This window comes from Pteropus alecto, unplaced genomic scaffold (genome assembly GCF_000325575.1).
Source record: "Pteropus alecto unplaced genomic scaffold, ASM32557v1 scaffold75, whole genome shotgun sequence".
Lineage (NCBI taxonomy): Eukaryota > Metazoa > Chordata > Mammalia > Chiroptera > Pteropodidae > Pteropus > Pteropus alecto.
This window is the reverse complement of record NW_006440638.1, coordinates 11,059,431-11,075,344: the sequence shown is the minus strand read 5'-3', so window position 1 is coordinate 11,075,344 and position 15,914 is coordinate 11,059,431. Positions and strand designations below refer to the sequence as shown.

General features: G+C 35.3%; 1 protein-coding gene across 2 annotated transcripts in view; it reads right to left on the bottom strand.

Annotated features, from left to right (window-relative positions):
• The window catches only part of FRMD4B (FERM domain containing 4B), a 307,013-nt gene that overhangs the window by 196,461 nt on the left and 94,638 nt on the right, over positions 1 to 15,914 (bottom strand). For both annotated transcript variants that reach the window (XM_015593792.2, XM_015593793.2), the window contains exon 2: positions 5,789 to 5,914. The gene's annotated coding sequence lies outside the window, so the exon portion shown is untranslated. The remainder of the gene's footprint in view (positions 1 to 5,788; positions 5,915 to 15,914) is intronic.

Here is a 15,914-nt window from a genome sequence, read left to right as displayed (position 1 = left end):
GCGCAGAAACACATCAAATTCTTCCATGTTTTGTGTTCTAAATGCCAGTCAAACTCTAAGTAACTGTTTTAATCCTGTTACTCATACTTAATGACCGTCTAGTAAACGCTTGCAAAGGTGTTTAAAATATTTGTGTTTTCTTTTTAATTTATTATTATATTTTTTTCTTAAATGTATTGTAACCAGACTGTTTTATCCAAAAGTCTATAAGCTACCCATTTTCCATGGACCTAAAAAAATATTCTAGAGTTAGAATACAAGCAAACAAACTTACTGGCTTCTAAATGTGAGAAGAAAACTACCTAATCTAAGGTAATAAACATTTAACTTACTATCTGCAAAAGTTAGCATATTGTCAACTTCATTAGTTGATAAATCATAGTATTCATTAAATTGCATTACGTTTTAATAAATTAAATGAGTTTCTTGTAATGAATAATTTTAAAAGCAAAATGATGTCTTTAAAAATGTATAGAGTTAGAAATTATTTTTAATGTGGGATATATGTACATTTTAATATGCTTGATATCATGTGGGGTAGGTGTTTAAATGAAAAATTCCCAGGGCTGACAAATATCTTTAAATGGGCCCCACTGTAATCATTTAAATTAAAACAAAATAAACATATTGAAAACTTCTGCTCTTTGAAAGACAATGTTGAAGAGAAGAAAAAACAAACTAGAGACTGGGAGAAAATATTTACAAAGTATATGTCTGATAAAGGACTTGTACCAGAATATATAAAGAACTCTCAAAACTCAAGAAGAAAACAAACAAACCTCACCCCCACTCCCCCAAAACTGCATGAAAGATTGAATCAGACAATTCACTGAGCAGCTACACAGATGGCAAGTAAGAACATGAAAAGATATTCCACATCATTGGTCATTAGGAAAATTCAAGTTAAAACCACAATGAGTTACTACTATATACCTATTAGGATGGATAAAATGGAAAAAGACTGATCATACCAAGTATTGACAAGGATGTGGAGGGACAAGAACTCTCATTCAGTGCAGGTGGGGATGTAAAGTGGTACAACCACTTTAGAAAATGGCTTGGCAATTTCTTAAAAAGTTAAGTATACACCTACCATATGATCTAGCCATTTCACTCCTGGGTGAAAAAATTGAAAGCATATGTCCATACAAAAACTTAGTAGCATTATTCATAATAGCGAAAAACTGGGAAGAACTCAAATGTCCATCAGAGGTGAACGAATAAACAAACTAGGGTTTATTCATATAATGGAACACAACTTAACAATAAAAAGGAATAACAGACCATATATACTACAACATGAATGAATCTCAAAATAATTATGCTGAGGAAAAGAAGTCAGGCAAAACAGAGTACATATTGTATGAAAATGCAAAATATTCATAGAGATGGAAAATAGATCAGTGGTTGTCATAATCAGATAAGAAGATTATGTACTGTATGGTTCATTTATATGAAAAAATAGGAAATGCAAACTAACGTACAGTGATAGAAACAAGATCAGTGGTTATCTGGATTAGGAGAGGGGCTGGGCAGGATAGAAGGGAGGGATTACGAAGGAACAGGAGAAAATTTTGGGGAACGATGGATGTTTTCGTCATCTCTTTTTGTGTGTATGTGCTGCTTTTTAAAAATTATTTTACAGTTCTATTCAGATATAATAGATATAGAGTGATGTATGAGTTTAAGGTGTATAACATGATTTGATTTACACAATCGTGAAATGATTACTGCAGTACGTTTAGTTAACATCCACCATCTCATGTAGATACAAAAAAAAGAAAAAGAAAAAACAATATTTTCTCTTTGTGATGAGCACTGTTAGGATTTACTCTCTCAACAAGTTTCATATGTATCATACAGCAGTCATCATGTCTTCACTACTGTACATCACACGAGTGCTTCTTTATCTTATAACTGGAGGTTTGTGCCTTTTGACTTTGACCACCTTGATCTAACTCCCCTTCCAGTCCACCCCCTCACCACTGTTGGTAACCACAAATCTGATCTCCACAAGTTTTTTTTTTTTTTAATATTCTACATATAAGTGAGATCACATAGTATTTCTTCGTCTGACTTATTTCACTTAGCATAATGTCCTCAAACTCTATTCATGTTGTCCTAAATGCCAAGATTCTTATTTTTTATGGCTGAATAATATTTCATTATATATATACCACAACATTTTTATCCATTCATCCATCGACGAACACCTAGGTTGTTTACATATTTTGGCTATTGTAAATAGTACTGCTATGAACATGAGGGTGCAGATATTTCTTCAACAAAGTGTTTTTGTTTCCCTTGGATATATTCCCAGAAGTGAGATTACTGGGTTATATGGTAGATCTATTTTTCATATTTTGAGAAATCTCTACACTGCTTTCTATAATGGCTGCACCAGTTTACATTCCCACCAATAGTGTACAAAGATTCTCTTTTCTCCACATAACAGATGCTATCATTAGCTTGATTATGGTGATGTTTCATGGGTATACACATCAAAACTTATAAAATTACACAATTTAAATATGTGAAGTTTATTTTAGGTCAGTCATACCTCAATAATGCTATTAAGAAAAGTTCTTAATTGTAGTAATTCAACAATACATAGGTATATAAAGAAAACTAAATAATCTTTCGTCTGGTACTATCAAGTAACCTCCCTGAGGTTACCAACATAAATAGCCTAGTGTATACATCTTTCCATACTTTATACAAATTTAGGATCATATTATAGGGTTTAAACTTTTTTAATAAAATGGATGACCCATTAAAATGGGTCCCTTTCTGTAACTTTATTAGGGTTTTAAAAAAATCTCTTATTACACATAAAAAATTCTAGGTGTTCTGATGTTGAGACTCATTTTTATAACCAACATGCCTTAAATACTTTACCAAAGAAAGGAATGTAAAACTACAAATAGAAACATTTTGCTTTGCAATAAATTACTAGATAGAGGAGTTAGTCTTCATTGAAGGAGGGGTAAGACCGAATTCTTTCTATATTCAGAGAATGTTTTTCCACAAGATGTAATTTAATCTAGAAAAGGAAAACTATCTTGTACTTAAAGGAAAACTATCTTGTACTTTAAACTGTAATTAAATACTTGCTTTGGGTTAAACATTGAACAGGGAGGTTAGACATGAGCAAGTTCAACTGCAAATGGAACTTTCAGGATTGTGTTGTTTGCACAAACTAGAAAATTATACCAACTCCAAAGTTTTAGTGCAGATCAAATTAACTTAAAAAAACCCTCTATTCAAAAAATTTAAAATACATGCTTACTGTGCAAAAAATACACAAGCATACAGGATAAAATACACAAGCATACAGGATAAAATTTTCTCCTCTCCTGCTCTATTTCTAATTCCATCTATCAGATATTACCACCATTAACAATTTGAAGGTATCTTTCCATACTATATGGTGTACATGGATGTGCATGCATGTTTTGGGGCTTTTATTTCTTATCTGTTCATTGGCTTTTTCTTCAAAGTTTTTTAAAAATTGTGGTAAAATGTATATATGACATGAAATCTGCCATTTTAACCATTTTTTATTCAGTGGCATTAATTATACTCACAGTGTTGTGTAATAATAACCTATTTCCAAAAGTTTTTCATCACTCCAAACAGTACTCATTAATCAATAAGTCCCCATTCTTTACTCATCCCAGTTCCCAGTCATCTCCAATCTACTTTCTGTCTATATGAATGTGCCTATTTTAGATATTTACTGAGCTAAGGGGATGAAGCCGAAGAAAATGACTACAGTTAGGTCTTATAGATTACACCAAATAGTCTGAGATGGTCTGATTTCTACTTAACGTCCTCAATAGGTTCTCAGAAACAACTTTAAGCAAATCGACATATAATGAAACCAATTTTACCATAAGCTAATTGATATAAACAAGAGTTAAGTTCCTACAGCATATTTCTAGTCACGAAAATAGTCTGAATAAAAAATAGTCTAAATAAAGACCCCAAACACTTCTAATGTTAACACTGAAATAAGTGTGAGCTATACATACATTTAAGAAAGATGAATAAAAACAAGTAAGAGAATGATTTTCTAACCTGATTATTCCAGTTCAGGGTGGTGGGTGGCTGGAGCCAATTCTGGCAGTTTGGGGTGCAAGGCAGGACCCACCCAGAAGGAGGACCCTCCATCTTAGGGCCACTCACCCATACTCACTCAGATTGGGACAGTGAAGGCATGCCAACTAACCTAAGTGCGCATCATTGGGATATGGGAGGAAACTAGAGTCCTCGGAGAAAACCCAGGCAGTCATGGGTTTGGGGAGAACATGTAAACTCCACACAGACAGTGTCCCCGCTGGGAATCGAAAGTTTTTCTTATCATGGTTATAATGGAAAGATGTTGAATAAAATGCCATTGTTTGAGGGCTTGTTGTAATTTAAGAAGATCCCATATCATTTAAGTCTATATTCCCCACTACTCTCAAAGTACCTAAATCAGTAAGTTTGAGAAACACAGTGTGCCCCGCTGTAAGTTTCTTATATCTCTGCCTGGTGCCCATCGGTTCCTGTGATAGCTGCTTGGACAGAGAAAGTGTGCCCAGGGTTAGAAATATTACCCTCCACTTAACCAACACCTTTTGGCTTACCCACCCATCCCACCCCAAAACCCAAACAACTGAAATTTCCATCCTGAAAGTATATTTTATTTCAATCAATAATAAAATCAACTAACAATTACCGAGCACTTTTTAAGTGCTTGGCATTCTTCCAAATGCTTGTATGTATTAACTCATTTCATCTATTCAAAAATCCTATGAGGTAGGTACTAATATTGCCCACATTTTACATATGAAGAAACTGAGGCAAAGGAAAATTAATCATTTTGACCACAGTCACACAATGGTAAGTGATAGAACAAGAATTTTCAGAGTCTATGTCCTGCTATGTGACACTCCTCTCCATCAGGGACTAGCTTGTAGAAATTGCAATCCTACTATTTGTTTTACTCAAGGAAGCATTTTGAAAAAATTGTGTAAATGATGTCATACAAGTCTCTGACTTATGCACAATTCATACTTCAGCATGTTATGCCCTTCAAGCCACCTTTGCATATAAAATGTGAGCTTCTGAGATCAGCTAATGAAGAAACACCTTCAGGTATCATATGGTAATGCTGCCTACAGGCCCAGCAGTTGGATTTCTGTCGCATTTCCATCATCATTGCAAGGCTTGGGTAACCACTAAAATATTAGATTCCTCCTCCCTTATTATATTCTAAAAAGCAGTGGAAAATAGAAAAAGTAACCCAAAGTATCAATATTAAAGATAAAATTCACACTTTTACTATGACTAAGCTAAGGAAGGAAATCATCGCATAAATAAAAATAATCAACCGTTAGCTTTGCTCAATTATCTACAAGAGTTAAGCTGGTCAAATGTTAAACTACAAATAAAAATAAAATAATTTTACAAATGTGTGTATAAGATAGAAATACAGGAATATGTTTATGCACAGTACAGTTAGTACATTGTTTGCTCTCTGAGGAGATAACCCCTTTATAAAATGTAAGTCTATTATTCACCTTTTGGGCATTTAGCTTTTATTTGAGAGTAGAGGATTAACTGTATTTACTAATTTTCTTTCTCATTGCCGGTAACACAAATATTTTGATGGTAGATCATATCATGTCCTATCCTATCACCACCTGACAAGTCAATGTGTACATTGACACATAAACATACATAAACCTACGTTCCTCTTCTAATATATCAAAGTTCGGCATTCACAGAGCTGTCCACTTACCTTTAACTAGTAAGTGTTCTCTTGCCTTCCTTTGTTTTCACTGTAATAATCTTCGGATTTTGTTCGCCATGACAGATGTCATCTTTTTCTTTCACACATTCTTTCTTCTGGATTTCTCATCAAAGCCTGTAACATGGAAGAGAGAAGTTCCTTCATTTCTGTACGCACATAGAAGAGAATTATAACTCTCAAGCCAGTGACACTTTTAATTTCCCCATGGCTGGCTACAGTTTAATCACAGTTTTAAATATTCATCTAATTAGATGAGATTTGGAATAGAGCTATCTCAAAATACAGACAAAATTGAGGCTATACTCCTTAACAACTAAACATTTAGTACTGCTTTGGCTTCTTACATAATGCATTTCATTGAATACGTCTACTGTCTCTGTAGGAGGATATTCTGAAGAGCTAAAAGTTAGCTACAGTCAGTCATAAATCAGTCAGTCAAAGTGAGAGAAATCAAGAAAATATCAACCTCAGAATCTGTGTTTCAGAATGACTGAAACCAGGATGGCACTCCCAAATCTCGTTTTTAATAGATGTCAGTTGTGGAGAGAACAAAACACATGTCATGAATACTGATGAAATTTACTGTACTGCTCCATAACATACTCATTGATACACATTTGTGATTCTCCCTTAAAAAAAAAAAAAGGGAAACAGCTTTGTCCCACGAGCTCTTCTTAAGTTGGGAGGAGCACAACTCCCTTGTCAACTGTGGGCCCAGACGGTTTCATACACACCAGTGTGTAAAAACTGGACAAAAAATGGGCAGAATCAGCAGAAGTGATGTGCATTGTTCTACCATGTGATTAAATGAAACTCTACTGTCGCACCTTCCCATTGGAGCCTCAACTCTTCCTAGATGTGGATGCAGGCATGGGGTGAAAGCTGGCGGTAGGAAGCAGAAAGAACTCAGTATGATTGTTCACAAGCACCTTCATCCCCTCTCTCCTTACTGATGCCATGTGACAAATCCATTTTTTAAAAAACAGAAACTAGATATTCAAGGAGCTCAACTACAATGAGAGCATGGTAGGTCAGAAATTTCTTGTAGGCAATAATGTTTGGTAGGCTCTTAAAGTTAATAAGAGGCTCATTTTATGTTAGGTATTTTAAATTAAACATTAAAATGTTAACAGAATTCAATGTGAATACTGAATTCTAATGTTAGTCATGAGGATGGCATAATTGGGTAGCACTAAATCAAAATGAAAACCTCTCACATCCAGTCATCCCCTTAATTCCATGACTTTTAGATAAAACATGAGATAAACATATTTCCTGATTGCCTAGGAAAGTTACTGTATATTGAGTGCCCACTATAAACCATAAAGTATCCCAGGCACATCACTTACATTGCTGATAATGCTTTTGGAAACTCTGAAAATAATATAGGTATTATTATATCATGAAGATGAGGAAACTGAGTCAGGGAAATGCGATACCTTGTCTTAGGTTACCCAAAGCTAGTCATATTTTCTGATTCCGTGGCCCCATGCACAATGACTTCCTGCTTGTGAGGAGCAGCACTATAAACCAAGGAATGGGAAAACCTTAAAGCCCAGCAATAGAAATAGAATGGAGAGTATCTGGAAGGAGACTAAAGAAAGGAAGAGAGGAAAGATGAACTAAGAGCATTAGGAGAATATATTCTACAATGATTCTGAACATGCATGAGGGATATGTCTTAAGATCTTTGAACATACCAAATATGCTAATGCAATTAGAGCATATATAACTTCATCCATAAAATTCTGTGAAAGATACTTGTGATATTAGGTACCTGAGGTGGGCAAAGAAGTTCAAGTTCTTAATGAGTTAGGGTGGGTGAGTTATGATTTCCCACTGTATTAGTTTGCTCAGGCTGCCATAACAAAATACCATAGACTGAGTGGATTAAACAACAGACATTTATTTTCTCACAATTCTGGACACTGGAAGTTCAAGATCAAGGTTGTGGGCTGGGTTCAGTTCTCCTAAGCCTCTCTCCTTGCCTTGCAGATGGCTGCCTTCTTACTGTCTCTTTACATAGTCTTTTCTCTGTGTGTGCACGTCCTTGGTGTCTTTTTTTGTGTCCAAATTTCCTCTTTGTATAAAGACATCAGTTGGATTACATCAGGGCCCACACTAACGGCCTCATTTTAACTTAATCACCCTTCAAAGGCCCTATCTTTATATATAGTCACACATTCTAAGGTACTAGAGGTTACAGCTTCAACATATGAATTTTGGGAGAACAAGATTCAGCCCATAATACCCACCAACTAAGTAGTTCTGGTAGTTCTGGTGCACTCCAGCAATGAAAATCCAGGCACTAGAAAAGTGACAATCCACTATATGTCATCAACCTTCAATGTCACTCATGAAGAGTTGAAGCCCACTAATATCTGAATGCAAGAATCCAAGACTCAATTATAGATTTTAAGTTGTTTTTTTTTTTTTTAAAGGAGGGAAGGGCCATAATTAAATAAACCTTGTTCACAATGGTCTAAACCAGAGGTCAGAAAACTGCCTGTGAGTCAAATATAGCTTGCTGCCTCTAAATAAAGTTTTATTGGCACAGAGCCAATGTCCATTCATTTACAGATTGTTTATGGTTGCTATGGAGGTATAACTCCATAGTTGAATAGTTATGACAGAGACACAGGGCCTGAAGTATTTACTATCTTATCTAGCCCTTCAAAATAACAGTTTGCCAACTTCTGATTTAAACTATGTTAATCTGGTTTCTTTTATTGTAGGACTTCTTAGGGTCTTGAAAACATACATCGTTCTAACTTAGGGGGAGGATATATAGTAACCTTGCAGATTACTTGGGAAGGAGTTTTTAATGTCAGCTTAAACTGACACTATATAGGTCAAAATCAACACTGAAAATCCCATAAGGAAAGTGTCATGGTAGAGCCCACCACTCCATGTCATTATCAATATGGCCATTATTTCCTCCAAAGTTCAACAGATAAAATTTTCTTTGAGCAATTCTATGAAAGAGTTGGCTTTGTTTATGAGCCACTCATATAAAAAGATGCATATTTTTAAATGACAGAATCACTCTGGGTGTGGTAAGATGCTTGAAGAAACTGAGAACAAGCAGGGAATGGGAGATTCAGGATAGCATCTCACACTCACTTACTGAATCTGCCAAAGTTAAATAGGCATTTGATTTGACTTTGTTGGAGTTTGCATTCTATTTAACCACAGATCCTCCCTTTCCCATCCCTTTCCACTCCAAAGGAGCCTTTTATAGGACTTATGTTCCATGTAAAACGTTTTTGGAAAATGCTGAAATACTAAAAAGCATAAGTCCTATGGATCAATCAGACAGAAGACATGAATAATGTTTTCTTAACACATTACCAAAGGAGTATAGGACAAAGGCACAATGAGACACCACTTCACACTCATTAGGTTAGTGTTATTTAAAAAATGGAAAATAACAAGTGCTGGTAAAAATGTGGGAAAACTAGAACCCTTGTACCTTGCTGATAGGAATGTAAAATGGTGTAGCCACTGTAAAATGTTTGGCAGTACCTTAAAAAGTTAAACATAAAATTATGACATGATCTAGCAATTCCACTTCTGGGTATATACTCTAAAGAATTAAAAGCAGGAAATCAAATAGATACTTGTCTGATCATGTTCATAGCTGCATTATATATTATATTGTTCACAATAGCCAAAAAGAGGAAACAACTCGTGTCCATCGACAAACGAATAGATAAACAAAATGTGGTATATACATACAACAGAATAGTATTTATTCTTAAAAAGAATGAAATTCTGATACATGCAGCATTATGGTCAAATCCTCTTGAGTTCAAAGCAGTGCTGGCAAGGATGCTGGTGCCTGCACTGGCGCCTCTGACGCTGGACTCTGCTTCCAGCCCTGCCTAGCACTGCCCCCGCCCCCACGCTTGTCTCCACTCACCCCATCCACTCTCTACATGGCAGTCCAAGTGGGGGCAAAAATATAGCAATATACAAAGGATACCGTTGACATGCCCATCACTCAAAACGAACAAATGTTATTTTCATATTTCTTTCACATCCTGCTTTTTACTTAAGAGAGCCACACAGAATTTAAATCTTCCATGTTAATGTTACTTTCTCCAGTACAACTCTTCCTTTCTCTTCAGAGACAAACATTATTATGAATTTGGTGGATAAGAAGTTCATGAATGTGTATGTAGGTATTCAAAACAATGTATCCTATAGTCTACAGTCCTGTGGTTTTTAAACTTTTTATAAAGTGTCATCATGTTGTATATTATTACATGGTATTCAACATTGCTTCTGAGATATTTTAATTTTGCTCCATCTAGATCTAGATCACTAACTACCACACAGTGCTCTTATCATATGGCCACATCACCGTTTGATTTCCTGTTCCTGGACTTATGACTATTTGGGTGGTACCCAATTTTTGGTCATAACCAAGGATGCTCCAGTGCACACCCTTCAGTTCTCCTTCCATGTCATAGTCTCTCCATTCAGCTGCAGAGGTGGTCCGGGAACAACCTGCACATTACTGTGTGGCAGCAGTGTGTGTGTATGTGTAGGATTTTCTCCTGGTGGGTCTCACCTGGGGCAGTTCAGCTGACCTAGGGGGTATTTTAAAACATGGGAGAGTGTTTTTATGAGTTGGGGATGGAGTGGGGCAGAAATGCTAAATTTTCCACAATGCACAAAAGTCCTGAATGACAAAAATTTGTCCTCCCCCAAATATCAAGAGTTTCTCCTTCAAGAAACACTGTTGATGACTGTCTTTGGTAGCATTCCTGTGTTGTAGAACATGTACATGTTTGAGTCTAACTAGGAATGACAACTTGCTCTCCCAAGTGCCTACTTATCTTGGTTCCTTGCCAAGTCTCACTGTCAGCCTTTTGAATTTCTGTTACCCAGATAGGCATAAAATTCTATCTTGTGATTTTAAACTTGCATTTCCTGATTTTATTAGTGATGTAGAAAACACTTTCATATTATTATTGCTCATTTGTGTCTCCCTCTCAGAAAGTGCCTGCCCATTTTTATACTGGGTAGTTTGAATTTTCCTTATTGATTTATAGGATTTCATTAGAAAGTCTAGAAACGCAGCTTTTGTTAATTATTTGGGGTTGCAAATATCTTCTATCAGTTTGTTGCTTGCCTTTAATTTTACGGTGCTATTTTGTGCAAAAATTACACATTTTGGCATAGTGAAATCCATCAACCTTGTCATTCGTGAGTGTGATTTTTGTGTCTCTAACCTATAAAAATATCTACTTTAGCCTAAGAGCCTAAGGTTTAAAAGTTTTACATTTTAAAACTTACTCTTAAGATTCTACACAATTTTGAGTGCTGAAGTGACTTTTTAAAAAATCCCAAATCTGAAGATATCAACTCATCCCTCCCTGAATGTAGCTCTCCTGTTTCTGTTACATTTAGAATGAAATCCAAACTCCTTATTATGGCATGATTACAGTACATAGCTTGGCCTTGTCTTCCTCCTGAACTTTATCTTGCATCTTCTGTTAGTCATTAAGCTTTAGCCACACTGGTTTTTCATATGTACCCCAAGCACATCATGCTAATTCCACCTCCAAACCCTTCTCCTTGTTGCTTCTTTTTCTGGAAACTTGTTCTCCAGATATGCACGTGGCTGGTTTCTTCTTGCCATTAGGGCCTCAGATCAGATGTCATCTCTCCAGGACCCAGGGGAGAATGACCCTCCAATCATTCATAATGACATAGCTCCTTTATTTCTTTATGGCACTTGTCACCACTTGAAATTATCTTGTTTAACTCTTTATTGGTGTTTCTCCATAACAGACTATAAGCTCTACAAAATCGGGGCCCCTGCTGTCTTGTTCTGTCCTGTGTCCTCAGCACCTCAAACAGTTCCTGGCACACACTAGATGTTCAATGAATATTTGTTAAATGAATGAGTGAATTAATAAATTAATGAACTCAGTTCTTCTATGTCCTCTTATTTTAGCAAAAAAATATTCCTTTTCTCCCACTGGCCACACATACACCAGCAAATAAATAATATTAAGTAGATCTTTATAGTCTCTCAAAGAAATAACTGCAGGAATACTTACAAAAAATATTCTAAACACATCTATGTTCTGCATATCCAGATTTCTAAGAGTAAAAGCCCCACTCTTCCATTCATCCCATTTCTACTCCCAAGAGATAACTATTAACAGTTTCTTCGCATGGAGCCAGAAACTTTTTATCCATCTCTCTCTCTCTCTCTCTCTCTCTCTCTCTCTCTCTTTTCCCCCCACTCTCTCCCTCTCCCTCTCTTCTCTCTCTCTCTCTCTCTCTCTCTCTCCCACTCCCCCTCCCCCTCCCTCTCCTTCTCTCTCTCTCTTTCTATTTTTATCCATTTCTATCTGCTCTCTCTCTCTCTCTCTCTCCTTCTCTCTCTCTCTTTCTATTTGTATCCATTTCTGTCTATCATCTATCATCTTATATCCATCTATCATAGATTAAACAATTTGAATGACTGAATATAAGAAGTTTTATTCTTATTGACAAAGTATTATTTTTCAATAGATCTGAGTTTGTTAAGAAGGCAGCTCCCCACTCTCACCTCTAGAGGTTTTGATGCCACAAAATGAGGTGAGGCCCAGGAGTCTTCATTTTCAGCAAGCACCCTAGATGATTATGATGCAGATAATCCAAAAATCATTCCTTGAGAAATGTTCACCTAGGTCAAAGCAACTTAATGTTATCCTTATTTAAGATCATGCAGCTTCCTTAATGTCAAAGAGCAGATAGAGCCATGTGTATGACCAGTGACAAGCTATGTCACATCTCTTTGCTCAAAAAGGTATAGCAGATCCTTGCCTTCAATGAGATCCCAAGAATATGACATGCTTATGAAGCCACATAAACAATCAGAGAAACAGATCAAAACTGGTAGTGACTCCATACTGTCCTGCACCTCAGTTTCTTCATATGCAAAATGGGACATTTAACCAGATAATTCAACAAGCCCCTTGTGCTCTAAAATTTTATGAGAAACTTCAACATCTCATGGATTTGTGACTGGGCTATGGCTGATTTTTATCCTGTACTTTCCAATTTTCTAGGATGAGCTTATATTATTTTTATAATAGAAAAAAATACAAAACATCTTTAAAAAATGTTCTCATTGTTACTCAAACAGAATTTTCACAAGCTGAGATGCTTCTATTCCAGTACTACGTCCACTACTCTATTCTTCATGAATATAAAGAAACAACAAAAACTCAACATATCAAGGTCAAAGCAATTTAATGCCATCCTTATTTGTTTGAAAGAAACTTAAAATTTGCTTTAATAAGCAAAATTGAATCTATAATGCTATACAAAATGGTAAACATGGAGCTAAATAACTCAAAGATCTAATCTCAGCTAAAATCTCAAACTGCATGGAGAAATTAACAATATTTAAATATTTAATATCTTGTTATTTTTTTTTTTAGACTTCTAGATTCCAACATTTCTGGCAAAGTAATTCTCAAACCATAATTAACAAAAATAGGCAACTTTCCAAAACGTCTCACAGAGCAAAGCAAACTCATCGGAGCCTTTCCATTGCAGTAAGCATGTTGCCAACAGGGACATACTAGCAGTGAACAAAGCCAGAAAGGGTTTGGATCTTGCCCTGAACTGGTGTCTGCTGAAAATGGCTTTAGAAAAAGTAGGTTGTGATTAGATGATGATATTTCCAACACTCACTTATTAGCATGTCTGGAGATTCACAGAAGGGAAATGATAGGGTCTTTACAACCAGAGTTCCTGTCATGAGATATTTACAAATGCTTACTGTTATTCCAGGCTTCAGAATAATTTGATCATTGCTCTAACAGAGAACAAAGGATGTAGACATCCTTACCAGTCACTCCAGGTGGTCTCCTAAGAAAGACTCTCACCACTTCTTGGTTGCCATAAAACTATGTATTATTTTCCCTCATCACCCCACTTCCCATTCATCAGACCCCCTTAGAAGCACTATCCCTAAAACATGTCCCCTTTATTTGTTCATATGTCCTTATTTCCAATTCCATCATCCTAGTCTGAGCCACTATCATCTCTCTCTAAGACTATTTTAGTAACCTTCTTTTCCTATTTTTTATTTTTCAATCTGAGTTTACAATCAATATTATTTTATATTAGTTTCAGATATACGGCATAGTGGTTAGACATTTATATCACTCTACATAGTTATTACGATATTATTGATTATATTCCTTATGATGTACTTCACATGCCTGTGACTATTTTGTAACTACCAATTTTTACTTAATCTCTTCACCTTTTTCACCTATAACCCCATGTCCCCTCCCATGTAGCAATGATCAGTTTGTTCTCTGCATCTATGAGTCTGTTTCTGATTTTTTGTTATTCGTTTATTTTGTTCTTAAGATGCCACATATAAGTGAGATTACATGGTATTTGTTTTTCCGTTTGATTTATTTCAGTTAGCATAACACCCTGTGGGTATGTCCATGTTGTCACAAATAGTAAGATTTTATTTTTTCATGGTTGAGTAAAATTCCATTATATATACATACCACCTCTTCTTTATACAGTTGTCTATTAATGGGTCCTTAGGCTGCTTCCATATTTTGTCTATTGTAAATAGCACTGCAGTGAACATAAGGGTGCCTAGATCTTTTCAAATTAGGGTTTTGGATTTCTTCGGATAAATACTCAGAAGTGGAAGTGTTGGGTCATAAGGTAGTTTTATTTTTAATTTTTGAGAAATCTACGAACTTTTCTGTAGTGGCTGTATCAATATGCAATCCTACCAATGGTGCATGAAGTTTCCCTTTTCTCCACATCCTTGCCAAAACTCGTTTTTTTGATTTATTGATGACAGCCATTCTGATACGTGTAAGGTGATATCTCATTGTGGTTTCAATTTACATTTCTCCGAAAATGGTTTTGAACATTGAACATCTTTTTATATGTCTATTGGCCATCTGTATATCCTCGTTGGAGAAATGTCTGTCTATTCAGTTCCTTTGCCCATTTTGTTAAGTGAATTGCTCATTTTCTTGGTGGTGAGTTGTATGAGATTTTACACACACACACACACACACACACACACACACACACATCATTTGGCAAATATCTTCTCCCATTCTGTAGGTTGTTTTTTTGTTTTGTTGATAGTTTCCTTTGCTAAGCAAAAACTTTTTAGTTTGATGTAGACTCAATTGTCTATTTTTTTCTTTTGTTTCCCTTGCCCGAGGAGATATATCAGAAAACAACGTTGCTAAGAGTAAAGTCAGAGAGTTTACGGCCTATGTTTTCTTCTAGGAGTTTTACAGTTTCAGGTCTGACATTTAAGTCTAATCTATTTTTAGTTTTCTCTTGTACTGGTGTAAGAAAGTGGTCCAGTTTCATTTTTTTTTTTTTTTGCATGTATCCGTTCAGTTTTCCCAACACCATTTACTTAATAGACGTTCTTTACCCCACTGTATATTCTTGCCTCTTTTGTCATAGTTTAAGTGACCATATAGGCATGGGTTAATTTTGGGCTCTCTATTCTGTTTCATTCATCTATGTGTCTGTTTTTATGCCAGTACCATGCTGTTTTGATTACTGTAGCTTGTAGTATAGCTTGAAAGCAGGTAGCATGATACCTACAACTTTGTTCTTTCTCAAGATCACTGTGGCTATTCAGAGTCTTTTATGATTCCATATAAATTTTAAGATTATTTGTTCTAATTCTGTGAAAAACATTATTGGTATTTTGATAGGGATTGAATAGAAACTACAGGTTACTTTAAGTATTATGGACATTTTAATAATGTTAATTCTTCCTATCTATGAGCATGATATATGCTTCCATTTATTTCTTCTTCATTTTCTTTCTTCAGTGTCTTTTATCTCCTTAAAATTTTTTCTAGTACTTTTTTTTTGATGCAATTTGTGAATGAGATTGTTATCTTAATTTCTTTTTCTGATACTTCAATATTGGTGTATAAAAATACAACCAATTTCTGAAGGTTAATTTTGTAGCTTGCTACTTTACTGAATTCATTTATCAGTGATAACAGGTTTTTTCGTTTTTTTTTTTTTCTGGTTGGAATCTTTAGGGTTCTCTCCCTATATATAGTATCATGTTATCTGCAAATAA